The sequence below is a fragment of the Alligator mississippiensis genome, chromosome 1 (genome assembly GCF_030867095.1).
Source record: "Alligator mississippiensis isolate rAllMis1 chromosome 1, rAllMis1, whole genome shotgun sequence".
NCBI lineage: Eukaryota > Metazoa > Chordata > Crocodylia > Alligatoridae > Alligator > Alligator mississippiensis.
In genome coordinates this window covers 326,429,283-326,450,550 of record NC_081824.1, presented here as the reverse complement: position 1 = coordinate 326,450,550, position 21,268 = coordinate 326,429,283, and the positions used below count along the sequence as shown (strand labels likewise).

Sequence of the window (21,268 nt, the reverse complement as noted above, 5' to 3'; positions counted from 1 at the left end):
CTAGATGTGAATTTTATATTCTGCACTTTAAAGATTTCTGCTAAGAGTAATGTGGCACCTAAGAAATACAGAACAGCCTCAGAAGATAGGTATGTTGATTATAAAAAAACATGTTCCGCTTTAATGAAAGAGCATTTTTGTTTCAAAGACTTGGTCATAATGCTTTCTTAGGCTTTAATGAATATAGACTCCAACTCCACTGTATGGCTTTATATAGCTCCTGGCTTTAGCATCCATGACAAGCACATTGACTGCTTACAGCCATTAAAAAAAAACCAAAAATGGCACTTTAAACTAGGCGCATTCCCACACCAAGCCCAGCATATGCCCAGAAGAGGCATTGTGTTAACTGGACCTGGCTCCCCCCAACATCTATATAGATTGGGCACTTTAGTGGGGCTTTTTTGGCTCTTTTATCTAATAGCTGATTCAATCAGCTATTAGATAAAAGCACCAAAAAGCCCTGCTGAAGCGCCCAATCTATACAGATGCTGCAGAGCTGGGTCAAACTAATGCACTGCTTCTTCCGGTAAAGCGTTTCTTCCAGGTTTGGGATTTTTTTAACATTTGTAAACTGTCATTATGTGCTCATTTTGAAGTTTAGAGTTGCTTGTAACCTTACTTGGTTACTTTGACCCTCCATCTCCGCAAAATAGAAACCAAAAAAGTACAGACTTTCATTTGAGTCTTAAATGCCAAAGAAATGTTCCCCCCAATCCCAGGCAGTACGTGACAAACCTTCATTTTAACATTTGTTCAAACATCACGCCACTGACAAAAAAACCTCATCTACTGGATTTTTTTCTCTTTTTAATTGATTCCACAAGCTGTTAAGAGACATTCTAATAAACACTGCTATTAAACAAAAAAATGCAAATTAACATCAGGCTCACAACTCAAAGAACAAATGCAGTTCTTGACAAATTCTATGTTCAGGTCATCATCCCCAGGTCTGCTATTATGAACTCAATATATTTTGCTGCAGATATTTTTATTCGTTTATTCAGATAAAATGTTTCCTACAGATAATAAGCACTAGTGGAAGAGGTGGGGGGCATAATCAAAGTCTTGTACAATAAACTACAGTGCAGGAAGCACAGGTCCCACTAACCCTTCTGTCCTCATTGTAGCTTTCCACATTGCAATTCATGAGCAAACTTGAAGTAACTACTCTAACACCAACATATATGTTTTTGTTTTATACTTTATTTTAATATTCTACCTGCTTTTATAAGTTACTGAGTCTCTTATTGTAAGCCACTATGAGTCTCTATAGGAAGCATGGTATGCAAATAAAATAAATAAACAATGGAAATTGTTCAGTTCTACTTGTGGGATTTGTGCCAGGCAGGCAAGGAATAAAAAAAAAAAAAAATCTGTCAATTCCCTGCTCGGAGTTAAAGGCAAAAACTCCTGCAGCCTTCCTTGGCTGTAACCAAACTCCAACTGTTAGATCTCCTACAAGTGTGTATATGTGCCTCATAATTGCTGCTGCTCTTCTCCTAGGCATCCCAGAGAGGTTGTAGACATATCCACTGCTACTTGAACTGTATGTATTAGGATCGCAGAAGTGATAGTGTGCAACAGTGCAGTTAACTTGTGATTCACATTTTTTAATACAAAGTTATGTTGCTTTACAACATTAAGGACAAAAAATATCTCAAAGGACCCCGATCTTTATTTGGGGCCCATTCAATTATGCATGATTTTTCTTTTGATAGACACTTCTGATATTTTAGAGCACACCTCTCATTTAATTTGAGAACAACAAGGAGAGAATCAGAGGCAGATAGCATCAGGCCTAAAATATTGCTAAAACACAGAGGTTACTAAGAAAAAGTTCACGCTACATTTTTCCTGGGCATGGTACATGGAAATTTGATATAAATAACATGCAACTTTTTAATAACTTGGATTTCAGCTTTATTTAGATTGGTTACTCAATGTTTAACTCTGACATTTTTCCACCTAGGAAATGCTTCAAGGAAGAGAAAAGCCCCAGAACTTACTCTGTTAGATTTTTCAAGCAATAAGTTAGTTGTCCAACACTGGTTTACATTCACCTTTAAACTATTCTAATTCATTTGTCAGAGAAAGAAAAGATATTTTGGATTCTATAGACAAAAGATTTTGTCACCACAAAATAACTAATTCTATTACAGTTTATAACAGGTGGACCTCCTGAGGCACCTCCACCTAAGATTTTCCTATCACGCTTGATAAATCCCACTTCTCTGCCCAAAGCACCTCTTTGCAGCAGGTGTAATACTAGTATTGCAGAGTTTCTTTCTCCATATCCTTTCCTCAAGGATTTCACTATAGGCTGTTAGGCTCATTTCACCCCTCATGTGACTGATTTAGTATCACATACAATACGGTAATCTTTAAAATCCCAACCCATGGTTCATTTATCCCAGGGTACAGATTTTCTTGGAAGTATAAATCACAGTATATCAATGTGCCTCCTGCCTCCCTCAGAGGTCTCTTTCAACCCCCTCTGTCAAACACTCATTTCACCTATCCCCATTGAAGTCTCCTTCGCTGCTCTTCGCAGAACAGTTCCTCAGTATCTTTATTTGGGAATTTCTTCACCAGAGAAGAACTCTCCCCGTACTGTTTATTTCTTGCACTGGATAAGTTAACAGATAACCACCCCCTGCTGCCTCTCTGGCCCTTAGCCACTCAGCTTAGAAAATCCAGCAGATGAACTTCTTCAGTACTTCCTGGATCCCCAGGCCTCTCTGGACCTCCAGCCCCAGTTCAAGCGAAGTTAAGAGACAAATGTTTTTGCTACTCCCCTACCTTCAGCATTCTTCAGCCTCTCTGCCAAATCCAAACCTCCTGAAGCTCTCCCTATAGCAGATCCCAAATAGCTACTCCTTTCCAGCTTCCTCTCTCTCCACTCCTCAGCCTCAGATGCCACCCCCTGCCCTCCTAATTAGGTCCAGCTGGAAAGCACTTGCTCTCTTGCTGCAGCTCTGGACTGACTTTATGTACAGAGGCCAGCTATAGAGTTCATGTGTCTACACCTGAATCAAAGGAAAATATTTCATAATCCTTGAAAGAAGACAAAAAAAAATATACCTGCAATAGTCCCACTGTAGATTAGGGCTATCCAACTGGCAGCCCGTGGGTTGAATGTAGCCTGAGGGGGGTTAATGTGAGACCAGGCTCCGACCAAGCTGACACTTCCCATATAATTCCAGCTGTTGTTGCAGCTAGTGTCTCTTGGCTCTCCCTCCATACCTCAGCTTTCACTTCCTGCTTCTGCCAAAGGAGGTGGGGTGATTTGGCTCACAGACCAGAGAAGTCACAGCATGATGCAGTGAGGTAGCCGAAATGGGGGCCACCCACCCATGCAGGGGAATGGCTGTCCATGTGTTGAGGTGAGGGGAACGGGGAATACCACCCATGCTTACAATCCAGCAGTTTGGGAGAGGAGAGCTGCCACCAGTGCAGCAGGGGTTGGGCAGTCCAAGGTCTCATGGTTTGCATTAGTGCAGCCTCTGGGGTGTATGACCCCCACTGGTGCAGCCCCAACATCTGATGTTTATACAGATGGGGCACTTTATTGGAGCTTTTTTGGCGCTTTTATCTGGACAGCCTTGCTCTAGTAGGACTGGCTCCCACTCCATGTGCAAATCCCAAGCACTGGACTTGGTACAAAAGGTTGTGCAAAAGACGAAAACATAGGAGAAACACATCCTACCTCTTTAGGTCATGCAGGGATAACATACCCACTGCAATTACTATTATGTGCACAGGGATGAAGTAGTCCCATGTGTGTTTGTTTCCAATTCTCACAGAGTACAGAAGTGGCTGCATACATGTAGCAGTGAATCTACCATCAGCTCCTCTGACCAGTTGTTCCCAAAAAAATCTGTTGTTCAGGAAGCAGTGTGGTAGCTGGACTCTGCAGCAGGCAAGAAGTACAGATCCTTCTGGATGAACTCCCTCAGAACCAGAGCTTTGCTCATTCGTTCTGCTGTGCCTGAAGTTATCCACAGCTGCAAAGGGGCAGACAACATCTCCTCCATAGAAGAAAGAGAATATCCTTGCTGGAAAGAAGTTTTCATTCTGAATTATATGAGACAGATTCCTATATGACCCTCCCTTCCTACCCAACAACCCAATCCCACAGTGTTTTGGTTTCATATTATTTTATTCAATAGGCTACTGGAAATAGGTCTGCAAAACATAAATTGAAAGATACAGAAGTGCAAAATAATACATCACTGTAACATCACACTCAGATACCACATAAGTGAATGAGGTTTCAAAAAACAAATCAATTTAAGTTGATAATTCCCTCTAAAAAGAAAGAAATAAACCAAATCTTGCACTCTTTACTCAACCAACATTCTCATTTACCGTCAAACACACTACTTGGCACTTAGCAGGTGAAAGTAATACAGTTGGTTATGTTTGGATGTCAGTAATGCATTGATATGATCTAAGACAAATATTTTTTTAAAATATTTTGTACCTGGGTTGGGTAAAAACAGTCAGAGACTAAAAGCATGTGCAGGCAGCCTGTCAGAGAGGTGCTGTAACTCATGGCACTTTACACAATGCACCATGAGTTAGAGTGCCATTGAACCCAACAGGCGTTCACCTGTTGAGTCCCCACCTGATGGGTTGGGAGCCTGCCTGCACTGGCCCGGGCCAGCAGACAAGAGCACTCTAGCAGTGTCCCAGGAGGCTGCTAGACCTCCACTGTCCCCAGCCTCCCCACCAATGGCCAAGGGGAGAGGAGGGAGGGACAGAGACCCCCCTGCCATGTGCCCCCCTCATCTACCCCTGCTGGTGTCTTAGGGGAGCTGGGCTATTCTCCTCCATCCCAGCTCCAGCCTCTGCTGCTGTAAAGACACTCATGCGGGAAGGGGAAGGGGAGCCCCCATGCCTCACAAGCTTGGCACAGCACCTCCCAAGACCTCAGCAGAGATACCTGGTAGGGCACGCACAACAGGGGGTGCTCCCTTCCCTCCTCTCCCCGCCGCACAGAGAGGAGGCAAAGGTTTTCTGTCTCCTCTCTGTGAAAGGCCTGGGGGCAGGGCTGGGCTGCTGCCTGTACCAGCACAAGTCCAGCCAGCAAAACTGCATAGGATGTGGGCAAAATTGCCTGAAATTGACCCTCACAGGGAACCTATACACAAGTTCCCTAAGACAAACCACCCCATACTTCGTCAGACAAGGGTTAAATTTCCATGCTATCGGTCATTTTAAAAGTAATCTGCAGCCATAAGCATTTGTTATGTTATGGTTGTAGGGCGCTTCCAGGGGGCCTTATCATGTGAAAAATATAACTTCTGTCAATGCCCTAAAAATCAGAAGTACTGACATAACAAAAGTGACAAAATACCTACTGCACTGATGCATGAGTAACTGTTAGATCCAGTCCTACAGCATATAGCATCCCAGAGCCATTGTCAGCTGGGCAGCACCATGAATAGGAAGAAACTGCAGAACTTTCAGAGTCCCTGTGCAAAACTGTGAAGTACTGTGAGCCCAGAGCCTCCAGGGCTGCTCTGATTCTCCTTGTTGCCCACCAGTTCCCATGCAAACTCCATCCACGTGGAACTGTCTCCCCCTAGGGCTTAAGTACCCCTTCTTCCCCTCTTACACCCTGACTCCCCCAGGAACAATAGCCAGCCCCACGTCCCAGGAGATCTCCCACAGATCCTCCACACCCCTGGAACCACCCATTCCTTGTAAGCCCATGCACCATTCTTCCTCCAGCAAATCCACCACATCAGCCCCTCTGGGGTCCCCGCTCACCATACCCTGCTCTCTCTCTCTCTCTCTGCTGTTGGCTGCTCACAGTTTTGGACCCTGAAACCAAGTGATCAGAGGCTGGCAGTTCAGGCTTGGATAAGCCTGTCACAGTCAGCGGGGAAGAGGTCTTGTGCTCCTCTCTCTCTCGCACTCATCCATGCATGCTCTCCCTCCCTCCTCCTTCGTCTCTTGTTTCTGCTTTGTTCAAACTCTTTCCACTGACTGTGAGCTGAGACAGAAAGTATTTTCTCTAACGAGCAGATGGTACATCAACGCCACAATCAATTATACACTCCAGCCCAAGTGAGTATAGGACTGAGCTGTGTTAATCTGGCCCACTGGTAATGGAAGGTTGCTGACCCTTGACTTAGACCATCATTTGCAATTCAATATGGCATCAGGAAAAGTCCTATGCTATATCAGGCAGCACACACAAAGGTATCACATGCTAAAGAGGAGAATTAATTGGCCTCCTTTTTACAGCCATGGCGTGACTGCAGTTGGAATACTTTATTCAGTCATAGGCACCACAGTCCTAAAGATATTTACAAACTGGATGGTATTCAGAGAAAAGGTTTTGTAAACATTACTATGGCTGGAGATTTTAAAAAGGAAAGATTATGCAGTTGGAGTGAAGGAGGAGCTTGTAAAGTAGATTAATAAATACAGGACAGAAGGCCTCATTCTACCAGTACTCAAAGAGGTTAACACCAAAAGGTAAAATGGTATAATTAGAGTGATCATACATCCTGGTTTGGCCAGGCCAGTCCTGGTCAGCCAGTGAAAAGTAAAACCAACATCCCAGGCAGGGGGTGGGTAGGTGGAGTGACATGAGCTGTGAAATATCTTCCTAGCAGACAGCAAAATTAGGTTAGCTTGATTAGTGGAACGACCATTAAAAAGAGAAGATGATCGTTAACACCTGTGAAATGACAATGACCACTGACTCCCTTAGCTGCCTGAATAGTAATACCAGAGCTGTATTGTGCCACCCCACCCCTGCCTCTGCCTGCTGCAGCACCTGCTGGCTTGAGAGAAGGAGTAGGGGGCAGTGTCCCAAACTTCACATTGTCCTATATGGTCATCCTAGATTTAATAGCCAATAAATAAAATTGAAAAAGGAAAAAAAATATGTGAAATAGCCAGGAAAACCACCATACAGAAAAATACTTAGAACAGCATTTCAGGAAGTTGTGGAAATCTCATCACCTGAGACAGCTAGAATCAGACACACACACAAAAAAAAGAGACATTTAATCTTGAGAAGAAACCTGCGTTGGGAGGGAAAGGGAAGGAGAGAGGAGTGTGGATGACTTGATAGGTCTTTTCCATCTTTTCACTGTCCAACAAATAAGCATGAAAGCAAACAGAGAGCCACAGAAGTATGTAGACTATGACTATAGCAAAGACTAAAGAAAATAAGGAGGGGGGGAAACAAAAACAAAACAGGAAATAAGCAGATAAAACTGAGAAGTAAGAAAGTCTAATAAAATGTTTCTCAACCTTTTTAGATTTAAGGCACCCCTCAGAAAATATCAGTTCTTAGTTGTCACTTGTTTTTTTACTACGGAAAAATAATAGAATAATTCTTCTGTTGCAAAAAACTCAGAAAGACCACAACAGGTCTGAATGTTTTTAATATTATAGATTCCAATTTGAAATCTCTAGGTTTATCTTTTAAATTATGTTTGCACACCCAAGAGTGCTAATAGTGTGCAGTACCCCACAGCATAGTTTCTCAACCTATGGTACACGTACCCCTGAGGGTACGCAAGACATAGGCAGAGGGTACGCGGGTACCCCAACACTCTCTCTCGCCCTCTTTTCCTCTCAAAATTATGGCAAAAAAATTTGGTGCGCTGCGCATTAAAATTCCCCAGTAATAATTTGGCGTGCCCAAGTTCAGCCCTCCTAGCTTTGGGCAACATCACTTCTAGCCCAGGTACACACTTGAGTGGTGCACCCCTGGTGTAAAGGGTGGCAGCCCTATCCACACCAGATCAGACATCTGTTATATCACGGCCTTGTATACACAGCCCTTCCTCCCACATATAACACACATTAGTCTGTAAATATAAAATCCCCTGGAAAATTGAGTGTTGGGATACTTATTAAAATTTTCAGATATTAGGGGGTACTTGCTACTTAAAAGGTTGAGAAACACCACCCCACAGCACCCATGAAAGGATCTCAAGGGAGGTCAGAGTGCCATGGCACCCTGTTTGTGAATCACTGGTCAGATGATTCCAAGTAATTAAGGTTTCGTTTTAATTCAGGCATGATCTTTTTGTCAGATGTTGTGTCAGAAGCCATATTTAACTTGTTTTACATGACTTTTATCAGTAGTAAAAAGCAACGGCAAACCCCACTGTCAATTAAACATGTTCTGGAAGTTCAAAATAGAAAATACAAATATGAACATTAAATTATGAATGGTGCTACCTTTAAATAGCAAGATGAAAGAACAAGGTGGTGGTTTTAACTCTCTCTGAATCCTCTATCTGCCTATTTCTGCTCAGTTTAGCTTTAAAGAAGGGGTGTCCAACTTTTTTGAATGTGGGACCAGATCACAAACTTTTTATCACCCAGTGGGCCGGCAAGCCATATTCAAAGACCTCACAGGAAGCGGTATCACATCAGGAAGTGATGTCATGTGACCTTTGACACCAATGAAGCTGCAGGAAGTGACAATGAAATGGGCCTGGAAATGTGGTTTAAAATCTAAAATAAAAACAATATAAAAGCAACAATGAAATAATACCAAACACGTGACTAAAATAAACACTGTCACATAATGAAAGAAGCATAATGCAAGTCGACAGATCAAATGTGAAAAAGATATCAGCCAGAGTGGAAATTAATCAAAGGTGGAGGGATATGTCTCGGCCAGAGACACCTGAGTGGCGCTTTCCAGCCTCTTCCGCTCACTGCCTTGCAAGAGGCAGGTGGGAGAGGAGGGAGGAGGGAGCGGGGACTCCTCAGTGCATCCGAGAGGCTGCGAGAGAGACCTGCAGCTCAGCTGGGCACAGCCACAGCCGCAGCCGCAGCCAGGCACGGAGCGGAGCGGGGCGGGGAGAGCTGCTGCCACGCGCAGGAGCCCCAGTCCAGGCTCCTCCTTGTCCTCCCAGCCACAGCCTCCCTGGGATGTGCAGGAAAGGCGCCCTCTGCTCCGCCACTGCCCACCTCACTGCCCTGGTGGCTGCGTGTGCCTGCACTGCCTCCCGTCCCCAGCAGCACATGAGAAGTGGCCCCCTCGGGACTTGGGGCCTCGCGCGTGGGTGGTCGGGCCCAGAGAACCGCAGCGCCTGGGGGGAGACTGGCCGGGGGAGCAGGCACCGCCGTGCTGTGGGGCAGGGCAGCGGGGCTGGCTTGAAGCGGGTGGGTGAGGAGGCAGACGCGGGCTGGCAGTGCCAGCAGCTGCTGCTTGGCTTCCCGTGCGGGGCTGCTCCTGCAGCGCAGGGCATGGGCATGGGCACAGGCTCATGACAGGATGGGGAGGTGGGGGCAGGAGCGCGGGCGCTCCCAGATGTGCCTCCTCCCCGCCAGCAACCGGTGTGTCCCGGGCCCGCAAGCGGAGCCGCTCCTCCGCCACCCGGTGGCAAACTTCTTACATTAGGGCTCTGTCCTGCACCTGCCCCGAGTCCATGGCACCGGCTGTGGCCGCCCGGGTGGGCACCGGCTCCTCGGATCAGGTGGGTGGGTGGGGCCGCTCAGCAGCCACAGCCAGTGCCACCCCCGGCCGGGGAGGGGTCTGGCCCCGCGAGGGACCCAGCTGGGCTGGGCCCCACTGCGCTGACGCGCTGCGTGTGGGAACCTTGTCCCTTCACCAGACCTTCAGCAGCCATTAGGAAGCTGCTGAGGGGCTGGGGGAGGGACAAAGGGTTTCCCGTCGCAGCACCGCGGGCCACAGAAAATGCTTTGGCAGGCCACATGGCAGCCCATGGGCCATGTGTTGGACAAGCCTGCTTTAGAGGTTTCCAATTACATGACTATCCCCTTAGCTTGTAAATTGCAAAATCAGTCCGAGTGTAAACTATTGCTATAATAAACAAAACCATGCACAGTCAAATTGCCATACTTCTATTTCTGTACATCTGCTGAAATTCCCAATTCACATCTCAACTGAAGGCATATTTTCTTTGTTGTACATACTTTACATTTCTGCTTTGCCCCATTCCCCTCAGATGTCTCTCCAATTTCATTTTTAATTGCTGAAAACCATTCTTGGAGATGGTTGATGGAAGTCATACAAAATTAAATTGCCATTATACTCCCAGACTATATTTTTACTAACTGTGGTCAAGAACACAGTCCCCAAAGAATACTTCTTGAAGAAAAAGGTGTTTTTGGTCATGTCCAGCACACCTACCTTGAACATGGTGAGCTGGGCAGCAGAAAGTAATTCTGTTTTGCTGAGGATTTCAAAACCCAGAAAGAAAATACACCATTTAAAAGTTTTCCACAAAAGGAAATGGGGCCCCAATGTCAGGGTGGCCCAGGTGGTAGGCTATCCCAGAGTGCAAATGCTGAAAGCCCTAAACTCCTCAAATGCCAGTAAAACCAGTGGTGGGCAAGTTTTGAAACACAGGACTCTGCACAGGGACTCTAAAAGTTTCAACAGCTTCTTCCTATACACAGTGCTGCCCAACCCACAATGGTTCTGGGATGCTGTATGCTGTAACAATAGCATAACCCCTGCCTGGGTTCTGTTAGAACTTGATAAAAAAAAAAATCAGATCTTTTCCACAAAACATTTAAAATCGCAACCAAAGAAGCCTTCATCAAGAGGGCAGCTGTGGAATAACAGTAGGACACATCCCAAACATGCTAGTGCGGAAATAGCCTCAGGGAATGAGGCAATAAGAGAGACCTCTCTCAACTTAAGTCTTCCTCAGATAATGAAATTACTAAGTATTGTTCCTCCCACAGTGTGATCACTGAGGCTTGTGCAGCATGTGTTTGTCCTAAAATGACAGAAAAGAAAAGATTTTTGATCCCATTTTAACAGGAATTTTATCCCTTGTTACCTTTTATTGAAGTTACACTATATATTCTGTTACACCCAGCTGCCAAATTCATGGGGCTAGATTTTCTCCTGGCTTGTGCCAGCTAGTTATTTACATGAGGGTGAAGCAGCAAAAACACAAGCATGAACTATTACCATATCACAACTGTATATGCATTATTCACCTATTTAACATAAATTATAATAACAGAGTCAAGCCAGGGAGAATCAGGACCAAAAGTTCAGAAAATTCTACATTTTGTATAGAACCTCAGATACTCTGTGCTGAGAGCAACAAAAATTCATTACCATCAGTACAATACACATCTTAGCAATTATTTTATCCAACTTTTTTTAAGAGTATACCTGCTATACTGGCTGGCATACTCATAGAATCAAAGACAGGAAGGGCTGGAAGGGACCTCAGGAGGTCATCTAGTCCAGAAATGTCAAATTCATTCAGCCCCACAGGCCAAATGAGCATCCCTGGGCTGCAGGCCAAACTGGCCAGACTGACCTCCTGTGCAGTACCCACAGCACTGGGTCCAGCCTGTGCACGCACAGCATACAGTGGCTCCCAGGGCTGGCATAGGGTGCGTGCTGTCCACAGCATATGGGCAGGCAGCACAGGGCCAGTCTGGGGTGCCACATGCAGCCTATGTCCTGGACCCTCTGTGTCACATGCAGCATTGGGTCCAGCCTGCACACCATGGGCAGCGCATGCCCCATGCCAGCCCATGCATGCACAGCAAACCCCAGTGCCAGAACATGCTGCACATGGAGCTGGACCCAGTGCTGCACATAACACACAGGGTCCAGGGTGCAGCTTACATGTGGCACCCTGGACTGACCCCATGCTGTCTGCAGTGCAGAATCCAGCCCACACACTGTGGCATCACACACCCCATGCTGTCCTCCTGAGTCCAGCCTGGTGTACTGCAGGCAGCATGCACCATCCTGGGGCTCACTGTGCATGCAGCCCCCAGGGCTGGCATGGGGCGCACACTGCCCACAGCACACGGGCTGAATCCAGTGCTGCATGTGGCACATAGTCTAGGGCGCACATGGTCCTGCGGCCCCCTGGGCTGGCCCCCTGTGCTGTCTGCAGTGTGCATGGTACCAGGTCCAACCCACACGCAGCATGCAAGGTGGAGGCCGGCGCATGGGGTCAATCCAGACACCCATAGGCCAGATCATACAGCACCACATGCTGGATCTAGCCTGTGGGCCATATATTTAACACCTGTGATCTAGTCCAACCCCATGCTCAAGGCAAGATCATCCATGACTACACTATTTTAAGCTAAGTGTTATCTAACCTGCTCTTAGAAACTTCTAAGGAAGGAGTTTCCACAACTTGCTGGGTTCCAATGTTCAACCAAGTTCATCGCAAGAAAGTTCTGCTCTTCCTAATTTATAACCTAAATTTCTCATACCGCACTTCTAAAACATTGTTCCTTGTTCTGTCCTCTACAGACACAGAACAGTCTGTCTCTATCCTTTTTTTTTAATTGCCCTTCAGGTATTTTAAGACTTATTAAGCCCCCCTCAGTCTTTTCTTTTCCAGACTAAATTACCTTAGCTCTTTCAGCCTTCCCTTGTAAGTCCCGTGTTTCCCAGGCCTATGGTCATTTTTGTCACTCTATATTGGACTCTTTCTAATTTGGCTACATCTTTCTTGAAGCATGGAGCCCACAACTGGACACAGTACTCTAGGTGAGACTCACTAGTGCTGAACAGAATGCAAGGATCACATTCCTTGACTTGCAAGTGACACATCTATTAATATAATTCAGTATGCTATTAGTTTTTTTTGTAACAAGAACATACTGTTGACTCATATTCATCTTATGGTTCTCAAAACCCCTTGTGTCTTTTCTTGGGGTACTGCAGCCTAGCCAGTCATTCCACAGTCTATATTTGTGCCTATGATCATTTCATTCTAAGGAGAGGACTTTGCACTTGTCCTTACTGAATTTCAGTTGATTGATTTTAGGCAATTTCTCCAGTTTACAGGGTTGTTCTAAATCTTAATCCTACCCTCAGAGTGTCTGCAACTCCACCCCATTTGGAATCATCTGCATATTTGCTAAATGTGCACTCATTCCCATTTTCCAAATCATTAATGAAGATACTAAACAATATCAAACAAAGGACAGAATCCTGGGGAAACCCACTCAATACCTACTTCCAACTATGCATCAAGCCATTGATGACTACATTTTGAGCATGATGACCAACCAGTTACATATCCAATTTACAGTAGTTTCAACAGTACTGTATTTAGTTCAGTTACCAATGGAAATGTTAAAGAGGCAGAGTGAGACTACAAGATATCTGAACAGCTGAGCATTCTTCTGGCTGGAAAGCAGGTTCAAATTTCTGAACGTAAAAATCAGAAATCCTGTTTATTCCTACTGCATTCAGAGAACTGTATACACTCTTTGTAAATCAACAGGACAGGACTAAAGAAATACCTGACTCATGTAATTCATTTTTTTTCTTTTTAAAAGTAACAGGTGGAGTCAGATTGGGATGGACTGTGGGAGTTTTTGCCTTCCTCTGTAGCACAAGCATGGTCATTTTCCTAGGATATTCTGAGCATATGTTAACTATTTATCTGCTGTAGCAGTGACAAGGCACTGGCAATGCACTCATCTCCATAGCTTTTATAGACTGGCATGTCTCAGGGGTGTTTTGTTATTCCAGATATTATTATTTGTAGCTGTCAGCGAGTGAGTTAATAGCCTGTGAATGCAGGAGACTGGACCTGATGGAGCGGGAGATCCCTTCCAGTCCTACATAACGCAACTGGGCTTGTTTCAAAGGGCAAAAACCACCATAATTATGGCAGTTAGCAGTGCTTTGACCTGTACTAGCATTTGGTTGCCTGTGGGCAACAGGTTTATAACTTTTTCTTTTTGTACTAAATTTGTGAATTGCAGCTAGATCTGTCTGTCCATCTGTGCATTTGTAATCAGTTTGGCAACTTCTTCTTCCTCCTGGTTGTCTGTGATGAAGCACCAGTCATCTGAGGCAGCCCATTCTATGTCTGCCTGCGTGCTCTATTCCACTCTGCAGAGCTATAAAGTAAATGGCTGGATACTCTTATAACATCCCTGGTTAAGCAGCTCACTCAAAACAGACAAATGTGGTTCAGCTACAGACAGTACAGTAAAGTTGTAGCAGGCAAGTCAAACCATGTATTTTGTCAGAAAACAGTGTTATTAACTGGTCACAGAATATCCTAACAATTCAGTTTACTGTAATGTAGAGCAGATAGGGTCTTTTGGTTTATAAGAATGTCACTCCCAAACATGCACAATACTCCATATCATCTATATTAAATTAACAACCAAATACACTTGACTTCCAAGCAGGATGTTAGGAGAGTTAAGCCTTTCTATATATACACACACACCCCACAAAAAAAATTATGCTAATGAAATTGTGGTTAAATGTTTGGCCATGATTCTTTTTAAGGAAGAGGGGAAAAAATCTTCACAATTTAGGAAAGAACAAAAATGTAACATCAGACAAAAAGCATGAAATTTAAGAAGTCACTGCACATGCATTAATCTTAAGGCAAACCATACGCAAGTAGATTTTGTTCTTGATCTTCAAACTTTCATATCTGATGTAAGTATTACCCATTCCCAGTGATTAAAGTCAATATAAAAAGATTATATCTCTTCTTAAAATAGGAGAAGGGGAGATCTTTAGGATAGCTTACCCTAGGATCCTATTCTGCCTAAGCACTCTTGAAACACATTTCAAAAGGTTTTTTCAGTAAATTAAAAGTAATACCTCCTATGGGAAGCAAAAGACATAACAGAATGAAAAACATTTCCTGTAAGACGAATATTTTTAGATCTTTCAGAGAGAGAGAGAGAGGCAAATGAAAACTGAGAAGAACACTGCCAACTAGTTTCTCACCAAATTACTCTCGGCAGGGTGCAACTAAATTGAAATTATCTTTCAGTGACAAAAGGGAAGCTACTAACCATCTTATTGTTTAATGCAATAGTAGCAAAATACAAAGTGATAAATAAAAACTAAACAGAAACTGAAAACAGGAAGGGAAATGGCAGTTTAAAACATTAAAGCCTTCTCTTTAAAAGCAATGTTTACAGGGTTATGTAACTGTACCATCACAATGGACCAGTTAACAAATGAATTCTTTGGAGGTAAATGAACTTACCTTAGTGTAAAAAGGGCTTCTATGGTGCTCTGAGTAAAATTTAACCCCCACCTATAAAGTTATTTGCATCTTTGCTGGGTTTATTCTCAACTCCTAATGTACAATTCCTGCATGAGTTGTAAGTCAAATCCTCATGACTCAAGATAACATCAGAAAATACCCCTTGGAAGCAATTTGGGAAATCTGTTCACATAATTCATAACATAGATCAAAATTCATAAGCTTTATCTGTGTCATTATGCCTCAATATAGTCATTTGCTTTATGAAGCCTCTGATGCATACTGCACTATGTAAAAACTGGTAGAGGAACATTAACATTTGACCAGGTCTATCTTGGCCATGCAACAAGACTAAACTAGAATAAATCAATTTTTTTTGCCCTTTCCTTTACTGCTTAGCTGGCAGTAAACAAGAAACAATCTACCTGATAAGAGATCTTGAGGCTGACCGATGGATTCCCAGAGAAGTTACCCTATTCACTTTTCCAACATCTTTCACATCCCCTCTTAGGTATCTCTTTTCCAAGCAGAAGAGTCCTAGCCTATTCTGTCTCTTATATGGAAGACATTGCATACACTTGATCATCTTTGTTGCCCTTCCCTGTTCCTTTTCTAGTTGTGGCAATAACATCAATTGATTAAAGCTCTCTTACAGGAAATCCTTACTATTCAAATATATCATCTAAGGTGCATTGTGTAACTGATGGCGCCCTGTCCAAGTTTCCCAAATAAGATAGGGGTATGACAGGGATGTGTCTCACTCTGCTAATTTTTAATCCTTTTAAAATTATTTAAAACAAATTACCTCATGATTGGCTGAAGTAATTTCACAGCCATTACTTCTCCTCTTTGAGAACTCATGGAAGATGGATGAGGTCCCGGATGACTGAAAAAGGGCAAATATAGTGTGAATCTTTAAGAAAGGAAAAAAGGAAGATCTACAAGCCAATCAGCCTGACCTTCATATGTGGAAAGATCATGGACCAGGTGCTCAAGAATCCATTATGAAACACATAAAGGAGAACAAGGAATGCCCAAGAGCAAGTCATGCCTAACCAACCTAATTTCCTTCTATGAAAAGGTGAAAGGTTTTGTGGCTGTGGGGAGAGCAGGGGAAGTGATGTACCTTTCTCTTTGAGAAAATTATCCAGGAGCACATCTGCGAGGGGCAAGCAGGAGAGTGTATGCTTAGGGGCAGCCAACATGGATTCATTAGAGGCAGGTCCTGTCAGACCAACCTGGTGGCCTTCTATGACCAGGTCACAAAATCCTTGGATGCAGGTGTCACGGTGGACGTAGTCTTTCTGGACTTTAGGAAGGCCTTCGAGACTGTCTCTCACCCCATTGTCGTTAAAAAATTAGGAGATTGTGGTGTCAATGCCTATACAGTCAGATGGGTCACCAATTGGCTGGAGGGCCGCACCCAGAGAGCAGTGGTAGATGGGTCATTTTCGACTTGGAGGGATGTGGGCAGTGGGGTCTCCAGGGCTCGGTCCTCAGGCCTGCACTGTTCAACATCTTCATCAGCGACTTGGACGAGAGGATGAAAAGCACCTTGCTCAAATTCGCGGATGACACTAAGATGCGGGGAGAAGCGGGCATGCTAGAAGGGAGGGACAGGCTGCAATTGGATCTGGACAGGTTACAGGGGTAAGCAGATGAGAATAAGATGGGATTTAAGATGGGATTCAATACTGACAAGTGCAGGGTACTGCACCTAGGAAGAAAGAACCAGCAGCATACCTATAGGCTGGGGAACTCCCCTATCATCACCACAGAGGCAGAAAAGGATCTTGTAGTCATTATAGACTCCAAGATGTACATAGGCTGCCAATGTGGGGATGCAGTCAGGAAGACTAATCGCACCTCATCATGCATCCACAGATGCATCACGAGCAGGTCCAAGGAGGTGATCCTCCCCTTCTATGCGACATTGGTCAGGCCGCAGTTGGGGTACTGCATCCAGTTCTTGGTGCCGCACTTCAGGAGGGATATGGACAACATCAAGAGGGTCCAAAGGAGGGCCACTCACCTGATCAGGGGGCAGCAGGGCAGGCCCTACGAGAAGAGGCTACGAGACCTGAACCTGTTCAGCCTCCACAAAAAAAGGCTGAGAGGGGATCTGGTGGCCGTCTATAAACTGGCCAAGGGAGACCAGCAGGCAATGGGAAAGTCCCTGTTCCCCCAAGCACTACTGGGAGTAACAAGGAATAACGACCATAACTTGACAGAGAGTAGATTCAGGCTAGATATCAGGAGGCACTACTTCACAGTCAGAGCGGCTAGGATCTGGAACCAACTTCCAAGGGAAGTGGCGCTCGCTCCTACCCTGGGGGTCTTCAAAAGGAGGCTAGATAGACACCTTGCCAGGGTCGTTTGACCCCAGCATTCTTTCCTGCCCATGCTACGGGGTCAGACTTGATGATCTGCTCAGGTCCCTTCCAATCCTACCAACTATGAAACTATGAAACCTTGACTTTAGCAAGGCTTTTGACACTGTCACCCACAGAGTTCTCATTAACAAGCTAAGGAAATACAGACTAAAACACTGGTGCTCAACCTTTTGGCCCCACGGGCCAGATGAGTGGTGGGGCCCATCTGAGGACCAGCCCTGTCCCCTCCAACCCCGGGCCCCCCACACTGGGATTGGGTTCTGGGGGTTGGGGGGAACCATATCCTCCTGTCCCCTGAGATTGTTTCCTGGAGGCCCAGAGCTACCCCCTGCATGATGAAATTAGGTCCAGGGGGCCTGGTGCTGGCCCCTACCACCAGCATTGGTCCTGGAGGCCTGATACTGTCCCCTCTCATGACCAGTGTGCTGGAATTGAGTCTCAGGTCCCTGGCACCACCTTCTCCCACTGGGATTGGGTCCCAGAGGCCCAGTGTCACCCCCTACCAGCCCTGCATGCTGGGATCAGGTGCTGGATCTCACATGCAGGGCCCAGGATTTGTCAGCTTGGAAATGGTGACACTGCTCCCTGCCAACAAATTTCCAGATCCTTGGGGAGTCCCAAGGACAAGATGACATGCCACCATGGGCCACAGGGTGAGTACCCCTGGACTAGAAGAAAATACTGCATGGTAGATATATAACTGGTTAGATCATTGTGCTCAACAAGTAGCAATCAATGGCTCAATGTCTAGTTGCAAGAAGGTATGAAGTGGAGTTCCCCTGCGGTCTGTCCTATTGTTCAACATTTTGGATAATTATTTCGATGATGGGATTGAGTGCATGCTTAGCAAAACTGTGGATGACACAAAGTTGCGGGGTGGGGAGTTACAGACACTGTAGAGCAGGGCTAGGATCCAGAATGACCTGGACAGACTGGAAAAATAGTCTGCAATCAATCTGCCTGACTCTCCTGCTTTGCATTATGATTGCATATGTTTACAACAACACAAACACACACCCTAACTTTTAAATGTATAGAATTAGCACAGTATCACAGAACACAAAAAAAACAAAGCTTCCAAAACAGTCTTCTATATGGCATGCTCCAGTAACTTTCCAGGTACTAACATGACTCTAATTGATCTATAATTCCCCAGGTCATTTTTGTTGCCTTTTTTTAAAAAGGGAGGCACTATGTTGCCCTCTTCCAGTTCTCTCAAATCTTGGCTATCTCCGACAACTTTGTAAATATTATTGCCAAGGGCTCCGAGTTCTTTCATTACCAGAAGTTCATCAGCTCCTGCTGTCTTGGCTCATCAAAAGCTCTCTGACTATCTTTTTCATTACCTCAACCCTTAGCTTGCCCCTTCCTTTTCCAAATAATACTTACATGATGTCTGTCTGCAGCTCTGCTCTCTGGCATTGGAAATTGTTTCAGCAATGGGTTGCATCCCTTAGCACCCAGTTCTGCAATTCCATATTTGAGTACCTGAAGAATTCTTGGGTAAATACCATCTGTTCCTGGTGATTTGCTATTGTCACATACATCAATTTGGTCTAAAATCTCATCTTTTTATCATCTCAGTGGGTGTAAAATTAGTGCAACGCAATAACTCCAGAGCAGTTCGCACCATAGTCAACTGCTCCTGGTGCACATGTAGATGCTGCACCAGGACAGTAGCAATTTGCTACTGAAGCAGAGCAGTAGCAATCTACATGTGCACCTCAGACAGTAGCAATTTGCACTGAAGCAGAGCAGGGCCCTGAGTGGCTGGGCTGACTAGACACAATTGCCACCCCAGGTCACTGTCTACACATGTGTTTCAGTGCTGCAAAGTACTCCACCATAAAATAGTACTGTCCCTGATAGTACTATACTATGGCAAAGTTAATTCATAGAATCATAGAAAGTTAGGGTTGGAAGGGACCTCAGGATGTCATCTAGTCCACCCTCCTGCTCAAAGCAGGACCATCCCCAACTAGATCATCCCAGCCACAGCTTTGTCTAGCTGGGTCTTGAAAACTGCATGGAGCTTCCACCACATCTCTGGATAGTGGTGGAACTATCAGGGAGAAGGTCCAGAGAAGGGCCACTCGTATAGTTAAGGGCTTGCAGGCCAAGCCCTATGAGGAGAGACTAGGGCACCTGGACCTCTTCAGCCTCCGCAAGAGAAGGTTGAGAGGCGACCTTGTGGCTTCCTATAAATTCATCATTGGGGCACAGAAGGGAATTGGTGAGGCTTTACTCACCAAGGTGCCCCTGGGGGTTACAAGAAATAATGGCCATAAGCTAGCAGAGAGCAGATTTAGACCGGACATTAGGAAGAACTTCTTCACAGTTAGAGTGGCCAAAGTCTGGAATGGGCTCCCAAGGGAGGTGGTGCTCTCCCCTACCCTGGGGGTCTTCAAAAGGAGGTTAGATAGGCATCTAGCTGGGGTCATCTAGACCCAGCACTCTTTCCTGCCTATGCAGGGGGTCAGACTTGATGATCTATTGAGGTCCCTTCTGACCCTAACATCTATGAATCTATGAATCTATGAAACTTGAGACCATTGCTCCTTGTTCTGTCATCTGCCACCACTGAGAACAGTCTAGCTCCATCCTCTTTCGAACCTCCCTTCAGGTAGTTGAAGGCTCCTATTAAGTCCCCTCTCAGTCTCCTCTTCTCTAAACTAAATAAGCCCAATTCCCTCAGCCTTTCCTCAGAAGTCATGTCCCCCAGCCCCCTCACCAGTTTTGTTGCCCTCCACTGGACTCTCTCCAATTGGTCTACATCCTTTCTGTAATGGGGAGCCCAAAACTGAACACAGTACTCCAGATGTGGCTTCACCAGTGCTGAAGAGAGGGGAATGATCACTTCCCTTGACCTGCTGGCAACACACCTACCAATGCAGCCAAGTATGCCATTAGCTTTCTTTGCAACAAGAGCACACTGCTGGCTCATATTCAACTTATTGTCCACTGTAACCCCCAAGTCCTTTTCTGCAGAGCTGCTGCCCAGCCAGTCAGCCCCCAGCCTGTACTGGTGCATGGGATTGCTCCATCCTAAGTGCAGGATTTTGTACTTGTCCTTGTTGAACCTCATGAAATTCTTTTTGGCCCAATCCTCCCATTTGTCTAGGTCACTCTGAATCCTAGCCGTACCCTCCATCCTATCTAGTACTTCCCCTAGCTTAGTGTCATCTGCAAACTTGCTGAGGGTTCACTCTATGTCATCTTGAAGGTCACTGATGAGGACATTGAACAAAAATGGTCCCATGACCAGTGCCCGGGGCACTTCACTTAATACGGGCTACCAACTAGGTGCTCCAGCCAGTTTTCTATCCACCCTACAGTCTATTCATCCAGCCCATACTTCTTTAGCTTGCCTGGGAAAATGTTGTGGGAGACTGTATTAAAAGCCTTGCTAAAATCAAGGTGCACCACATCCACTGGTGTCCCCACATCCACAGAGTCAGTCCTCTGAAGGCATTCAGGTTGGTCAGGAATGACTTGCCCCTGGTGAATCGATGCTGACTGTTCCTAATCACCTTCTCCTCCAAATGCTTAGGAATGGATTCCTTGAGGATCTGCTCCCTGATTTTTCCAGGGACTGAGGTGAGGCTAACTGATCTGTAGTTCCCTAGATCCTCCTTTTCCCCTTTCTTATATATAGGCACTATGTGTCTCCTTTTCTAATCACCGAGGACCTCTCCTAATCACCATGAGTTTTCAAAGATGATGGTCAATGGCTCTGCAATCACATCAGCCAATACACTCAGCACCCTTGGGGACACCCCATCCGGACCTGTACACATCCAGCTTTTCTAAGTAGTTCTTAACCTGTTCTTTCAGCACTGTTGGCTGCTCACCTTCTCCCCAAACTGTGCTGCCTGGTGCAGTAGTCTGGGAGCT

At 45.2% G+C, this 21,268-nt stretch overlaps 1 protein-coding gene and 1 long non-coding RNA gene across 2 annotated transcripts in view; both read right to left on the bottom strand.

The window, feature by feature from the left end:
• Positions 1–21,268, bottom strand: part of ARHGAP6 (Rho GTPase activating protein 6) — a 556,002-nt gene that overhangs the window by 518,996 nt on the left and 15,738 nt on the right. The gene's annotated exons all lie outside the window — the stretch shown is intronic.
• LOC132247754 (uncharacterized) lies at positions 6,241–9,563 on the bottom strand. The gene is made up of 2 exons (XR_009459147.1): positions 9,387–9,563; positions 6,241–8,496 (listed from the first exon to the last, which is right to left on the bottom strand). It is a non-coding gene; the product is annotated as an uncharacterized LOC132247754 (long non-coding RNA).